Consider the following 16,233-nt stretch of genomic DNA (forward strand, 5'->3'; position numbering starts at 1 on the left):
GGGCACGTCGTTGATGCACTTCTCTTTTTCTTTCTTTTCGACTTTATTAACATGTGCTAAGATAGCATAGCACCCTTTCTTCAAGCACTTTTGAGCTTTCAAATAACTAATGAGTTTTAGCTTTGAGTTACCCTTCTCTCCATAAATCATCACCGGCATTCTATCCTTACAAGGAATGCGAATTGCCTTCTTGGCACACACAACTTCAGCTCCTACTTTGGACATCCAGTCCATGCCGACTATTACATCAAAACTTCCTAATTCTACGGGTATTAGGTCAATTTTAAATGTTTCTCCGGCTAAATTTATTTTACAATCACGGCAAATTTTATCGGCTTTAATTAGTTTACCATTAGCTAACTCAATCATGTACTTAGCATCTAGAGGTAATGATGAACAATTCAATTTAGCGTAAAAGCCTCTACTCATGTAACTTCTATCGGCACCAGTATCAAATATAATAGATGCGGATAAGTTATTAATGGTAAACGTACCCGTAACAAGCTCCGGGTCTTCACACGCCTCTCTAGCGTTAATAACAAATGCTCTTCCACGTGCAGATCCATTATTCTTCTCTGGATTCGGACACTGGCTCTTATAGTGACCTTGTTTTCCACACCCATAACAAGTAATGGTAGCCAAAGCAGTTCTATTTGCATTGGTGGCAGGAGTCTTGGTACCATTTGTATTTGTAACGAGAGCCCTACAATCTTCAGCAAGATGACCCTTTCGATTACATTTGTTGCATACCACATTACAGTAGCCAGAGTGATGTTTGTGGCATCGGTTGCATAAAGGATTTTGTCCTTTGTAACCAAAGCTTGAACCACCACCTGCACCTTGTATGGTTTCTTGTTTCTTAAAAGATTGTTGTTGGTTACCTCGATCATAATTTCCATTCCACTTTCTTTTGTTACCTGATACCTTCACATCAGTATTGGATGCTTTCTTATCCATGATGACCTGATCCATTAGCTCGTTTGCCATGGTTATAGCTTCATGAATTGTCTTAGGTTTCGATGCTGTAACGTTTGCCTTGACCTTTTTGGGCAAACCATCTTTGTACATTTCAATCTTCCGTTCTTCGGTTGGAACCAATTCAGGACATAGCAAAACTAATTCCATGAATCGCTGATTGTAGTTGGTGATTTCAGTACCAATAACCTTCAGACTTCGTAACTCATCTTCCAACTTCCTAACCTCGTTCCTTGGACAATATTCGTTGATTAACATTGTTTTGAATTCTTCCCACGGAGTATCATAAGCTACATCTCCTCCTACAGCCTTCACATAATTTTTCCACCACGTGAGTGCACTATCTTGTAAAGTGCACGATGCATACTTGGTCATGTCCTTTTCAACACAACCACTGATTTTAAACACAGTCTCCATCTTTTCTATCCACCGGGTTAAACCGATTGGTCCTTCTATTCCACTGAATGATGAGGGCTTGCAAGCTTGAAAAGTTTTGTAAGTGCACCCCACACGAGGATTTGGGTTAACTGCAGCACCTCTTGCAGCCTTGACCCATAACATTCTGTCGTTCACTCGTTGATTGATGAGTTCCTGGATTTCTTGTTTCGTCATTCGGTTCAATCGCGCCATTTCCTAATGAAAGAAAATAATTATTCACATGGATTATTATAGATGTAGTGTGTATTTATAGTACATTATAGCTTATTAATAATATGAACCAGGTATTATTATAAAAGCCTTTTCTTCTTATTAGCGTTTTATAATTATATCTAGGGTAGTACCTACCCGTTAATGTCCATACTTAATAGCTTAGTACAGAATCAATTACTACCATCTAAATAATACTTAACCATGGAAAATTATTGCATTTCACACTTCACTATTTTACATATGCTTATCTTATATCGAACATTAAGCAAACCACACTAATAATATTATACAAAACATTATATGATCCCATGGTTTAATACGGCAGCGCATCGTTTGGTCTATTTTCTAGGACGTTTAGGTTCAAAGAATCGCTTAACGCTTATCCTGGCTGTCTGCCTATATTTTGGCTGTGGGACTGAAGAACTGGATGCCGGGATAGAACGAATAGGAATAGTGGGAATAGGGGTGGTAGTGTCTAGTGGAGTTGGTGCCACATCATCCTTACTAAACTCGGGATTTGAATTTTCTAATTCATTAGCCTTTCGTTTCTTTCCTAGTTCGAACTCGTCTTTTGTAATTTCCTGTATTTCTTCCTCGGGTTCACTTTCCTCCTCGGGTTCACTTTCCTCCTCGGGTTCACTTTCCGGGTTCTCTATAGTCGGTTCATCCGGAATTTGTGAGTCTTCCCCAAAGATATTATTTTCGTCATCGGATAGGTTAATGACTGGAACACCATCTGAAGATTCTGGTTCGGAGTTGCTGAACGTGATGACAAGTTTTGAGCCCGACATCTATCACACAACAACTAACCCATTAGTACTACATAATATTTACATATAAATTTTAACCAACAATGATAAGCAATGGTTTTTAAATCAGACCCGGTCAAAGTCCAGACTTACTAATGTATCCTAACGACTTATCAGTTAGATACACTAATGCAAACCTGGTTCGCTAAGACCACCGCTCTGATACCACATGTCATAACCCGTCCTTAACCATAAGAACGTGTTAGATAACGTATGATTTCATTGCGAGGTATTGACCTCTATATGCGACATTTTTAAAAGAGAAACTGCATATATTATACATTACAAACCATAACCATTATTTTTGTTACAAGCTTTAGACAATAAAAAGATGATTATCGTTTAGCGATAATCTTCGACTTACAAACTTTACATATAATGATAACAACACGATTTCGAGCATATTTTACAACACAAATCCTTGGGTATGCAGTTTTATTTTTGACACAAATATGCGTACGCAAGATCCTGCTCAAATTCAACATAATGCAGCGGAAGCTTTAGTAATCACCTGAGAATAGACATGTTTTAAAAGGTCAACATAAAGTTGGTGAGATATAGGTTTAATGCCGGCAGCAATATATATATATAGACCACAAGATTTCGTATATAAACAGTTTAATAAAAATATTCTAAGTGGTTGAGCACTTGGTAACCATACTTAACATTTAATCACGTCGCATATTCCCTTTATTATGAAATCTTACTACACCGTACCAAGTGTAGTCACAAAACGAAGTACTGTGCAACCGTTGAATACTGGTCGTCCAGTCCGGTTGGGGTTGTCAGGCCCGATAGATCTATCAACAGGATTCGCGTTTACAATACCGCTGTAAATAATAGTTACCAAGCTACAGGGAAGTATGCCAGTGGTACAACTCAACGTAGAATATATTTTTCAGTTACTTGTGTCCATAACGTAAAACATAAAATACATGTATTCTCATCCCGAAATATTTAGAGTTTAAAAGTGGGACTATATACTCACTTTCGTCTTGAAGATATATATATAATTTGACTTGGTCTCCGGTTGATATCACGAACCTATCCATATATAATATATCAATACCTTTTCTTTTTAAACAAACGTCACATATATATACTTGTTATACTTTTAATACTTTGAATAATTCCTTAGTCCGTAGTTAGCAGTTCGTTGTTAGTAATTCAATTTTAATGGTTCATTTTTAGATGTTTAATATACCCGCAACGAAATAAATAAAACCCCCAACGAAATAAATAAAACCCCATCATATATGTATTGGTCGAGATTAATCTTGACCCATGGTACCGGTGTTGTCAAATGACGTGTTGCGTACATAAAGTACCGGTGTTGTCAAATGACGTGTTGCGTACAATCATGAGATCTTATGATTAATCTTCTCGTGTTGTTTACGGGTGATCCTGAACCATATAAAATTGAATTATAAGTACATATATATAAAATATCATGTTAACTTAAAAAGATGTGATTTATTTAATTTTTTTCCCAATTATTTTCGTGGCTAAACTAGTCTTGGATATCCGATTTTGTTTCGGTCATAGTTTCTTCGTTACAACTCCGTTTTCGTTGATTCAACTTGCCATCTCCTTGGATCGAGTCCCTCTTTAAGACTATGAACTGTAAATACCTTAGTTTGTATTCAAAATCACACGGCATAGGTCAAACTTTAGTGAAACTTATGAAGTTAATCATTTTCCATCATGTAAACAACCTCAAATGATTATTTTTCTAAAAATACTTATACTTTGAGTTAAATCATGAAATTTTTATGTGTTATCATATTCATAGTAAAAATCATTTTTCCAGAAAATAAACCTCCAATTCAAAGTTTAAGATGGTTTTTAATTATCCAACCCAAAACAGCCCCCGGTTGCACTCCGACGTTGTAAATTCAGTTTTTAAGGTGTTCTTTGAAAAACCAAGTTATACCTTGTTAAGTTAGCATATAATTAAGATATGTTACAGGTCTTGAAGTATTTTAAAAGTTAAGTTAGAAGGATCTATTTAGTTTGCGAACAAGTTTGAAATCATTCAAACTATGTTCTAGTTTATAAACTCTTATATATATAGCTTTAAATATATGAATTGAAAAAGAGTTGAAGTAGAGTTTTTACCTCAAGTTTAAAATGTAAAGTTGCTGGAAAGAAGTAGTAAAATAAAAGTTGAGAGAGTTCTTGCAAGTGTGTGTGAAAATTGGAAGTAAAATTTGGAAAATGAATGTGTAAAAATGAGTTAGAAATGGTGCTTATTTATAGGCTTGAAAATTTGGTTTTTAGTGAAAATATCTAAGATAAGTTAAAATTTATTATGTCATGAATGACATATTATTCCAATAATTGAAGATTTCTATTGGTATATACCAATAGTAAATACTTCTAGAAGCTGTGTATAGTACCCTAGATATACGTATAGGATTATTGAGGAAACGGAACGAGAATTCAAATATAACTATCTTTTGTAAATATACTTATATTGTTTTATGTATAAAAGCCCTTTAAAAATGATTAAATACATTACTTATACGATATATGTATAAACATTATAAATCATCAGTATTTATGTCAAATAACGTTACGTAGGTTATTGTTTTGAAAACTTAAGTTAGTAGTTTCAAAATATACTTATGACTTTTTGTTATTAATACAAAATGAGATATTAAAACATCCTTAGATCATGTTAAATATGTATGTATAATTATCATATATTGTATAGTTCGTGATATCATCGGTCAAACTAGACGGTCAAACGTTGTGTAAAACTCTTTTCAAAAACATAAGTCTCAACAATTTGGATTGCTTATCATGTTGGTAAGGTTTAATTTATGTAAATATTAATCTCATAAGTATAGAACGATCGGAAAAGTGCGGGTCGTTACAATTAGTGAGTCTGGACTTCGACCGTGTTTACTTGAAAAATGATTGCTTAACATTTTTGTTGGAAACTATATATTTTTAACATATGAATATTATGTGATATATTAATCTCTTAACGCGTTTGATATTATGTGATAGATGTCTACCTCTAGAACAAGTCCCATTGACTCACCTAATAATAATGAAGAGTCAAATGTAAATTGGAATGATTCGTGGACTGATTCACAAGTTCCCGAAGAGGAACCGGAAGAAGAGTCGAAACCGGAAGAAGAATCGGAACCGGAAGAAGAATCGGAACCGGAAGAAGAATCGGAACCGGATGAAGAAATAGAACCAGTGGGGGAAATAATAAAATGGTTAAGTAAAAGAAAATCCTCAACCAACCGACCAAGGTTAATTATGGTCAATGGTGTTTCCGCCATGGAAGCAAAATATTGGGAGGATTACCAATTCTTTAATGAATCGGATTCCGACGAGAATTCCAATGATGTTATAGAAATTACCCCAACTGAATTTAAAAAGGCAAAAGAAAATAATAAAGGAAAGGGCATAAAAATAGAGAAATCTAATTCCAACCCCGATGAACTTTATATGTATCGTCAACCCCCGAAGTTCTTAAGTTGTAACAATGACCCGGGAACCTCTAAACCACCAGGTTTTTCTAAACTAATGTGGACAACGACGGCTAGTATTAGGGGAACATCATATATCCCTAGAAACTTGGCAAAACGAACCAAAACCGAAGAAGAAGAAACGAGCGAGTCGGAATAAGATAGTTGTATTCGTGTGGTGTAATATATGTAATATAGCGTTCTTATGCTTTATGATATATGTAAAAATTGCTTGTATTAATAAGTATTTTTTTATGAATCTAACTCTTGTCTATTTTACAGTTTAAAAACACAAAATGGATAGACAACCCAATATTTTAAGAGACCTACCCGGAGACATGATTGATGAAATATTGTCTAGAGTCGGCCAGAATTCCTCGGCACAACTATTTAAGGCGAGATCAGTTTGTAAGACATTCGAAGAACGTTCCAAGAATGTCTTGGTTTATAAGAGACTTTCGTTTGAAAGATGGGGGATATCACATTGGGAAACCCATAAGTTACGATGTGTTTACTTTGACGCATATATTGCGGGGAACCCAAATGCTATTTTACGCAACGGGTTAAGAAATTATTTTGACTCAATATATCCGAATATTGGACTTCGTGATTTAGAAAAAGCGGCTAACATGCAATATAAAGAAGCATGTTATGCTTACGGATTAGTAATGTTCGCTTCTCACCAAAGTGAGAACAAGAACATCGGGCTACAACTATTAAAAAAACGTTTCCACAAGTGACGGAGTCGGTAATTGGGGTAAGAAATGAGGTTTTTAGATTATTACGGGACTGTTGGACATTACGTAACCCTCGTCCCTTTGACGACGTTACAACACGCTGTCTTATCAACGGCCATAACGGTTATGTTGCACAAGACCAAGGATGGGAAGTAGTCCTAGTAAAACCAGAATGCATGATTTGTTTCTGGACGTATGAATTACGTGTCTTTATTGCCTTTGCTGAACGACTTGTGTACTAGCTAGAATTATCTTCACAACTATCTTGTATCAAAGTTATTGTGTGCTATATTTCATGCTTTATGTAAAATAAGCGGTATTGTAAGTTTGTAAAATATTGTATAAAAGTTTGAACGCGAAATATTATTATAATCAGTTTTTCATATAGAATTGTAGTAGTTGAATTGTATATTAGCTACTAAGTATGAACTTAACGGGTAGGTACTACCCGAATTTAAACTTATAAAACGCTAATATGAAGAAAAAGCTTTTATAAATGAGTTCATATTATGCTACGAAATACTATTAACTACTCTTAATATTCTGTATGATTAACTTGTTCCATTTGACTATTTTGAAGGAAATGGCACCGACTACTCGACACACCGTGAATATGAATGAAGAGGAATTCCGTACTTTTCTAGCTTCAAACATAGCCGCAGTACAGGCTGCGCTACATACCAACAATAACCTTGGATCTAGCAGTACAGGAAATCGTGTAGGATGCACCTACAAAGAATTCACTGCCTGCAAACCTTTGGAATTTGATGGAATCGAAGGACCGATCGAATTGAAACGGTGGACCGAGAAGGTTGAATCGGTGTTTGCCATAAGTAAGTGTACTGAAGAGGACAAAGTGAAGTACGCTACGCATACCTTCACAGGTTCTGCGTTAACATGGTGGAATACCTATCTAGAGCAAGTGGGACAAGACGATGCGTACGCACTACCGTGGTCTGCATTCAAGCACTTGATGAACGAGAAGTACCGTCCCAGAACCGAGGTCAATAAGCTCAAGACAGAACTTAGAGGGTTACGAACCCAAGGATTTGATATTACCACGTACGAAAGACGATTCACAGAATTGTGCCTATTGTGTCCGGGAGCATTCGAAGATGAGGAAGAGAAGATCGACGCGTTTGTGAAAGGATTACCGGAAAGAATCCAAGAAGATATAAGTTCACACGAGCCCGCCTCCATACAACAGGCATGTAGAATGGCTCACAAACTCGTGAACCAAATTGAAGAAAGAATTAAAGAACAGACTGCTGAAGAGGCCAATGTGAAGCAAGTCAAAAGAAAGTGGGAGGAAAACGGTGATAAGAATCACCAATACAACAACAGCAATTACAACAATAATCGCAACAATTATCCCAACAATCGCAACATCAATCGCAACTACAACAAACGGCCCAACAACAACAACAACAACAACAACAACAACAGCAACTACAACAATCATCCTAACAACAATAATAACCGCAACAACAACAACAATCAGAAGCAGCTATGCCAAAGGTGTGAAAAGAATCACTCGTCGTTCTGCACCAAATTTTGCAACAAGTGTAAAAGAAATGGTCATAGCGCGGCGAAGTGTGAGGTCTACGGACCAGGGGTTAATAGAACGAAAGGAACAAATGGTGTCGGAATGAGTAATGGCGGAGCAAGTAGTGTCGGAGCAAGTTATGCCAATGTAGTTTGTTATAAATGTGGAAAACCGGGCCACATTATTAGAAATTGCCTGAACCAGGAGAACACGAATGGACAAGGCCGTAGAAGAGTTTTCAATATTAATGCGGCAGAGGCACAGGAAGACCCGGAGCTTGTTACGGGTACGTTTCTTATTGACAATAAATCTGCTTACGTTTTATTTGATTCGGGTGCGGATAGAAGCTATATGAGTAGAGATTTTTGTGCTAAATTAAGTTGTCCATTGACGCCTTTGGATAGTAAATTTTTACTCGAATTAGCAAATGGTAAATTAATTTCAGCAGATAATATATGTCGGAATCGAGAAATTAAACTGGTTAGCGAAACATTTAAGATTGATTTGATACCAGTAGAGTTAGGGAGTTTTGATGTGATAATCGGTATGGACTGGTTGAAAGAAGTGAAAGCAGAGATTGTTTGTTACAAAAATGCAATTCGCATTATACGAGAAAAAGGAAAACCCTTAATGGTGTACGGAGAAAAGGGCAACACGAAGCTACATCTTATTAGTAATTTGAAGGCACAAAAACTAATAAGAAAAGGTTGCTATGCTGTTCTAGCACACGTCGAGAAAGTACAAACTGAAGAAAAGAGCATCAATGATGTTCCCATTGCAAAAGAATTTCCCGATGTATTTCCGAAAGAATTACCAGGATTACCCCCACATCGATCCGTTGAATTTCAAATAGATCTTGTACCAGGAGCTGCACCAATAGCTCGTGCTCCTTACAGACTCGCACCCAGCGAGATGAAAGAACTACAAAGCCAATTACAAGAACTTTTAGAGCGTGGTTTCATTCGACCAAGCACATCACCATGGGGAGCTCCTGTTTTGTTTGTCAAGAAGAAAGATGGTACATTCAGGTTGTGTATCGACTACCGAGAGTTGAACAAACTTACCATCAAGAACCGCTACCCACTACCGAGAATCAACGACTTATTTGATCAACTACAAGGCTCGTCTGTTTATTCAAAGATTGACTTACGTTCCGGGTACCATCAAATGCGGGTGAAAGAAGATGATATTCCAAAGACTGCTTTCAGAACACGTTACGGTCATTACGAGTTTATGGTCATGCCGTTTGGTTTAACTAATGCACCAGCTGTGTTCATGGACCTTATGAACCGAGTGTGTGTACCATACCTTGACAAGTTTGTCATTGTTTTCATTGATGACATACTTATTTACTCAAAGAATGACCAAGAACACGGTGAACATTTGAGAAAGGTGTTAGAAGTATTGAGGAAAGAAGAATTGTACGCTAAGTTTTCAAAGTGTGCATTTTGGTTGGAAGAAGTTCAATTCCTCGGTCACATAGTGAACAAAGAAGGTATTAAGGTGGATCCGGCAAAGATAGAAACTGTTGAAAAGTGGGAAACCCCGAAAACTCCGAAACACATACGCCAGTTTTTAGGACTAGCTGGTTACTACAGAAGGTTCATCCAAGACTTTTCCAGAATAGCAAAACCCTTGACTGCATTAACGCATAAAGGGAAGAAATTTGAATGGAATGATGAACAAGAGAAAGCGTTTCAGTTATTGAAGAAAAAGCTAACTACGGCACCTATATTGTCATTGCCTGAAGGGAATGATGATTTTGTGATTTATTGTGACGCATCAAAGCAAGGTCTCGGTTGTGTATTAATGCAACGAACGAAGGTGATTGCTTATGCGTCTAGACAATTGAAGATTCACGAACAAAATTATACGACGCATGATTTGGAATTAGGCGCGGTTGTTTTTGCATTAAAGACTTGGAGGCACTACTTATATGGGGTCAAAAGTATTATATATACCGACCACAAAAGTCTTCAACACATATTTAATCAGAAACAACTGAATATGAGGCAGCGTAGGTGGATTGAATTGTTGAATGATTACGACTTTGAGATTCGTTACCACCCGGGGAAGGCAAATGTGGTAGCCGATGCCTTGAGCAGGAAGGACAGAGAACCCATTCGAGTAAAATCTATGAATATAATGATTCATAATAACCTTACTACTCAAATAAAGGAGGCGCAACAAGGAGTTTTAAAAGAGGGAAATTTAAAGGATGAAATACCCAAAGGATCGGAGAAGCATCTTAATATTCGGGAAGATGGAACCCGGTATAGGGCTGAAAGGATTTGGGTACCAAAATTTGGAGATATGAGAGAAATGGTACTTAGAGAAGCTCATAAAACCAGATACTCAATACATCCTGGAACGGGGAAGATGTACAAGGATCTCAGGAAATATTTTTGGTGGCCGGGTATGAAAGCCGATGTTGCTAAATACGTAGGAGAATGTTTGACGTGTTCTAAGGTCAAAGCTGAGCATCAGAAACCATCAGGTCTACTTCAACAACCCGAAATCCCAGAATGGAAATGGGAAAACATTACCATGGATTTCATCACTAAATTGCCAAGGACTGCAAGTGGTTTTGATACTATTTGGGTAATAGTTGATCGTCTCACCAAATCAGCACACTTCCTACCAATAAGAGAAGATGACAAGATGGAGAATTTAGCACGACTGTATTTGAAGGAAGTCGTCTCCAGACATGGAATACCAATCTCTATTATCTCTGATAGGGATGGCAGATTTATTTCAAGATTCTGGCAGACATTACAGCAAGCATTAGGAACTCGTCTAGACATGAGTACTGCCTATCATCCACAAACTGATGGGCAGAGCGAAAGGACGATACAAACGCTTGAAGACATGCTACGAGCATGTGTTATTGATTTCGGAAACAGTTGGGATCGACATCTACCGTTAGCAGAATTTTCCTACAACAACAGCTACCATTCAAGCATTGAGATGGCGCCGTTTGAAGCACTTTATGGTAGAAAGTGCAGGTCTCCGATTTGTTGGAGTGAAGTGGGGGATAGACAGATTACGGGTCCGGAGATTATACAAGAAACTACCGAGAAGATCATCCAAATTCAACAACGGTTGAAAACCGCCCAAAGTCGACAAAAGAGCTACGCTGACATTAAAAGAAAAGATATAGAATTTGAAATTGGAGAGATGGTCATGCTTAAAGTTGCACCTTGGAAAGGCGTTGTTCGATTTGGTAAACGAGGGAAATTAAATCCAAGGTATATTGGACCATTCAAGATTATTGATCGTGTCGGACCAGTAGCCTACCGACTAGAGTTACCTCAACAACTCGCGGCTGTACATAACACTTTCCACGTCTCGAATTTGAAGAAATGTTTTGCTAAAGTAGATCTCACTATTCCGTTAGATGAAATCCAAATCAACGAAAAACTTCAATTCATCGAAGAACCCGTCGAAATAATGGATCGTGAGGTTAAAAGCCTTAAGCAAAACAAGATACCAATTGTTAAGGTTCGATGGAATGCTCGTAGAGGACCCGAGTTCACCTGGGAGCGTGAAGATCAGATGAAGAAGAAATACCCGCATCTATTTCCAGAACATTCGTCAACACCTTCAACAGCTTAAAATTTCGGGACGAAATTTATTTAACGGGTAGGTACTGTAGTGACCCGAACTTTTCCATGTTTATATATATTAATTGAGATTGATATTTACATGATTAAATGTTTCCAACATTTTAAGCAATCAAACTTGTTAAGACTTGATTAATTGAAATATGTTTCATATAGACAATTGACCACCCAAGTTGACCGGTGATTCACGAACGTTAAAACTTGTAAAAACTATATGATGACATATATATGGATATATATATAGTTAACATGATACTATGATAAGTAAATATATCATTAAGTATATTAACAATGAACTACATATGTAAAAACAAGACTACTAACTTAATGATTTTTAAACGAGACATATATGTAACGATTATCGCTGTAAAGACATTTAATGTATATATATCATATTAAGAGATATTCATACATGATAATATCATGATAATATAATAATTTAAAATCTCATTTGATATTATAAACATTGGGTTAACAACACTTAACAAGATCGTTAACCTAAAGGTTTCAAAACAACACTTACGTGTAACGACTAACGATGACTTAACGACTCAGTTAAAATGTATATACATGTAGTGTTTTAATATGTATTTATACACTTTTGAAAGACTTCAATACACTTATCAAAATACTTCTACTTAACAAAAATGCTTACAATTACATCCTCGTTCAGTTTCATCAACAATTCTACTCGTATGCACCCGTATTCGTACTCGTACAATACACAGCTTTTAGATGTATGTACTATTGGTATATACACTCCAATGATCAGCTCTTAGCAGCCCATGTGAGTCACCTAACACATGTGGGAACCATCATTTGGCAACTAGCATGAAATATCTCATAAAATTACAAAAATATGAGTAATCATTCATGACTTATTTACATGAAAACAAAATTACATATCCTTTATATCTAATCCATACACCAACGACCAAAAACACCTACAAACACTTTCATTCTTCAATTTTATTCATCTAATTGATCTCTCTCAAGTTCTATCTTCAAGTTCTAAGTGTTCTTCATAAATTCCAAAAGTTCTAGTTTCATAAAATCAAGAATACTTTCAAGTTTGCTAGCTCACTTCCAATCTTGTAAGGTGATCATCCAACCTCAAGAAATCTTTGTTTCTTACAGTAGGTTATTATTTTAATACAAGGTAATAATCATATTCAAACTTTGGTTCAATTTCTATAACTATAACAATCTTATTTCAAGTGATGATCTTACTTGAACTTGTTTTCGTGTCATGATTCTGCTTCAAGAACTTCGAGCCATCCAAGGATCCATTGAAGCTAGATCCATTTTTCTCTTTTCCAGTAGGTTTATCCAAGGAACTTAAGGTAGTAATGATGTTCATAACATCATTTGATTCATACATATAAAGCTATCTTATTCGAAGGTTTAAACTTGTAATCACTAGAACATAGTTTAGTTAATTCTAAACTTGTTCGCATACAAAAGTTAATCCTTCTAACTTGACTTTTAAAATCAACTAAACACATGTTATATATCTATATGATATGCTAACTTAATGATTTAAAACCTGGAAACACGAAAAACACCGTAAAATCGGATTTACGCCGTCGTAGTAACACCGCGGGCTGTTTTGGGTTAGTTAATTAAAAACTATGATAAACTTTGATTTAAAAGTTGTTATTCTGAGAAAATGATTTTTATTATGAACATGAAACTATATCCAAAAATTATGGTTAAACTCAAAGTGGAAGTATGTTTTCTAAAATGGTCATCTAGACGTCGTTCTTTCGACTGAAATGACTACCTTTACAAAAACGACTTGTAACTTATTTTTCCGACTATAAACCTATACTTTTTCTGTTTAGATTCATAAAATAGAGTTCAATATGAAACCATAGCAATTTGATTCGCTCAAAACGGATTTAAAATGAAGAAGTTATGGGTAAAACAAGATTGGATAATTTTTCTCATTTTAGCTACGTGAAAATTGGTAACAAATCTATTCCAACCATAACTTAATCAACTTGTATTGTATATTATGTAATCTTGAGATACCATAGACACGTATACAATGTTTCGACCTATCATGTCGACACATCTATATATATTTCGGAACAACCATAGACACTCTATATGTGAATGTTGGAGTTAGCTATACAGGGTTGAGGTTGATTCCAAAATATATATAGTTTGAGTTGTGATCAATACTGAGATACGTATACACTGGGTCGTGGATTGATTCAAGATAATATTTATCGATTTATTTCTGTACATCTAACTGTGGACAACTAGTTGTAGGTTATTAACGAGGACAGCTGACTTAATAAACTTAAAACATCAAAATATATTAAAAGTGTTGTAAATATATTTTGAACATACTTTGATATATATGTATATATTGTTATAGGTTCGTGAATCAACCAGTGGCCAAGTCTTACTTCCCAACGAAGTAAAAATCTGTGAAAGTGAGTTATAGTCCCACTTTTAAAATCTAATATTTTTGGGATGAGAATACATGCAGGTTTTATAAATGATTTACAAAATAGACACAAGTACGTGAAACTACATTCTATGGTTGAATTATCGAAATCGAATATGCCCTTTTTATTAAGTCTGGTAATCTAAGAATTAGGGAACAGACACCCTAATTGACGCGAATCCTAAAGATAGATCTATTGGGCCTAACAAACCCCATCCAAAGTACCGGATGCTTTAGTACTTCGAAATTTATATCATATCCGAAGGGTGTCCCGGAATGATGGGGATATTCTTATATATGCATCTTGTTAATGTCGGTTACCAGGTGTTCACCATATGAATGATTTTTATCTCTATGTATGGGATGTGTATTGAAATATGAAATCTTGTGGTCTATTATTATGATTTGATATATATAGGTTAAACCTATAACTCACCAACATTTTTGTTGACGTTTTAAGCATGTTTATTCTCAGGTGATTATTAAAAGCTTCCGCTGTCGCATACTTAAATAAGGACGAGATTTGGAGTCCATGCTTGTATGATATTGTGTAAAAACTGCATTCAAGAAACTTATTTTGTTGTAACATATTTGTATTGTAAACCATTATGTAATGGTCGTGTGTAAACAGGATATTTTAGATTATCATTATTTGATAATCTACGTAAAGCTTTTTAAAACCTTTATCTATGAAATAAAGGTTATGGTTTGTTTTAAAAATGAATGCAGTCTTTGAAAAATGTCTCATATAGAGGTCAAAACCTCGCAACGAAATCAATTAATATGGAACGTTTTTAATCAATAAGAACGGGACATTTCATATATCTCGTAACATCTTTTCTTCAGTATGACTTTTGATGACAATGTCATCAACATAAGCTTCTAAGTTTCGCCCAATTTGATCTTTAAACGCCATATCAATAAGTCGTTGATATGTTGCTCCTGCATTCTTCAAACCAAAAGGCATTTTCATGTAACAGAATATGCCTTCCGTCGTGTGAAAAGCTGTTTTGTCTTCATCTTTTAAAGCCATTGGGATCTGATGATATCCCTTAGCTGCATCTAAAAAACATTTGAATCGATATCCTGTCAATGATTCAACTTTCCAATCAATCTCAGGTAAAGGATAATTGTCCTTTGGACATGCTTTATTGATATCCGTGAAATCCACACACATCCGCCATGAGTTGTCCGGCTTCCTAACCATAACCGGATTGGCTACCCATGTCTGATATTTGACCTCTCGCAAGATCCCAGCGTCCACCAAACTTCGTACCTCATCACGGAGGAATTTACTTCTTTCTGGCGCCATGCCACGCTTTTTCTGACAAATAGGATGTATGTTGGGATTCACGTTTAACCTATGCTCTGCAATTTCCCTTGGAACACCGGTCATATCAGACGGCTGCCATGAAAAAATGTCTAGATTTGTTGTCAAAATATTGTATAATTTTTCTTTACATTCGGCGGACAACGTGTGCCCAATTACGATTTTCTGATCTGGAAATTTAAGATTTGGTAAAATTGACCCGTCATCATGTATGATTGGCTTAATTACTGCCTTTGTTACTTGAGAACACTCTATTGACTTCTTCCGTTCTGCATATAACGTTTCTACTCCGCCTGGCGTTGGAAACTTCATCATACCATGCACAGTTGACGTTACAGCTCCAAACGTCATTAAAGCAGTTCTTCCCAAAATTATATTGTACTGTGAATTTGCTTTAACCACCAAGAATTCAATATTGGCTGTGCGTCTTAGGGGTGGTTTGCCCAAGGTTACTTCAAGCAAAATACTTCCTTCAGACCAGGACGGCTCACTTGTAAAACTTGCCAATGGCACATATGTTTCCTTCATTTTTTCTTGTACGTCTTTGGGAAGCTGTATGAAACAATGTTCATACATAATGTCTGCTCCAGCTCCTGTGTCCGTATAAATGTTGCGT

The sequence above is a fragment of the Rutidosis leptorrhynchoides genome, chromosome 4 (assembly GCF_046630445.1).
Source record: "Rutidosis leptorrhynchoides isolate AG116_Rl617_1_P2 chromosome 4, CSIRO_AGI_Rlap_v1, whole genome shotgun sequence".
In the NCBI taxonomy this organism is placed as follows: domain Eukaryota; kingdom Viridiplantae; phylum Streptophyta; class Magnoliopsida; order Asterales; family Asteraceae; genus Rutidosis; species Rutidosis leptorrhynchoides.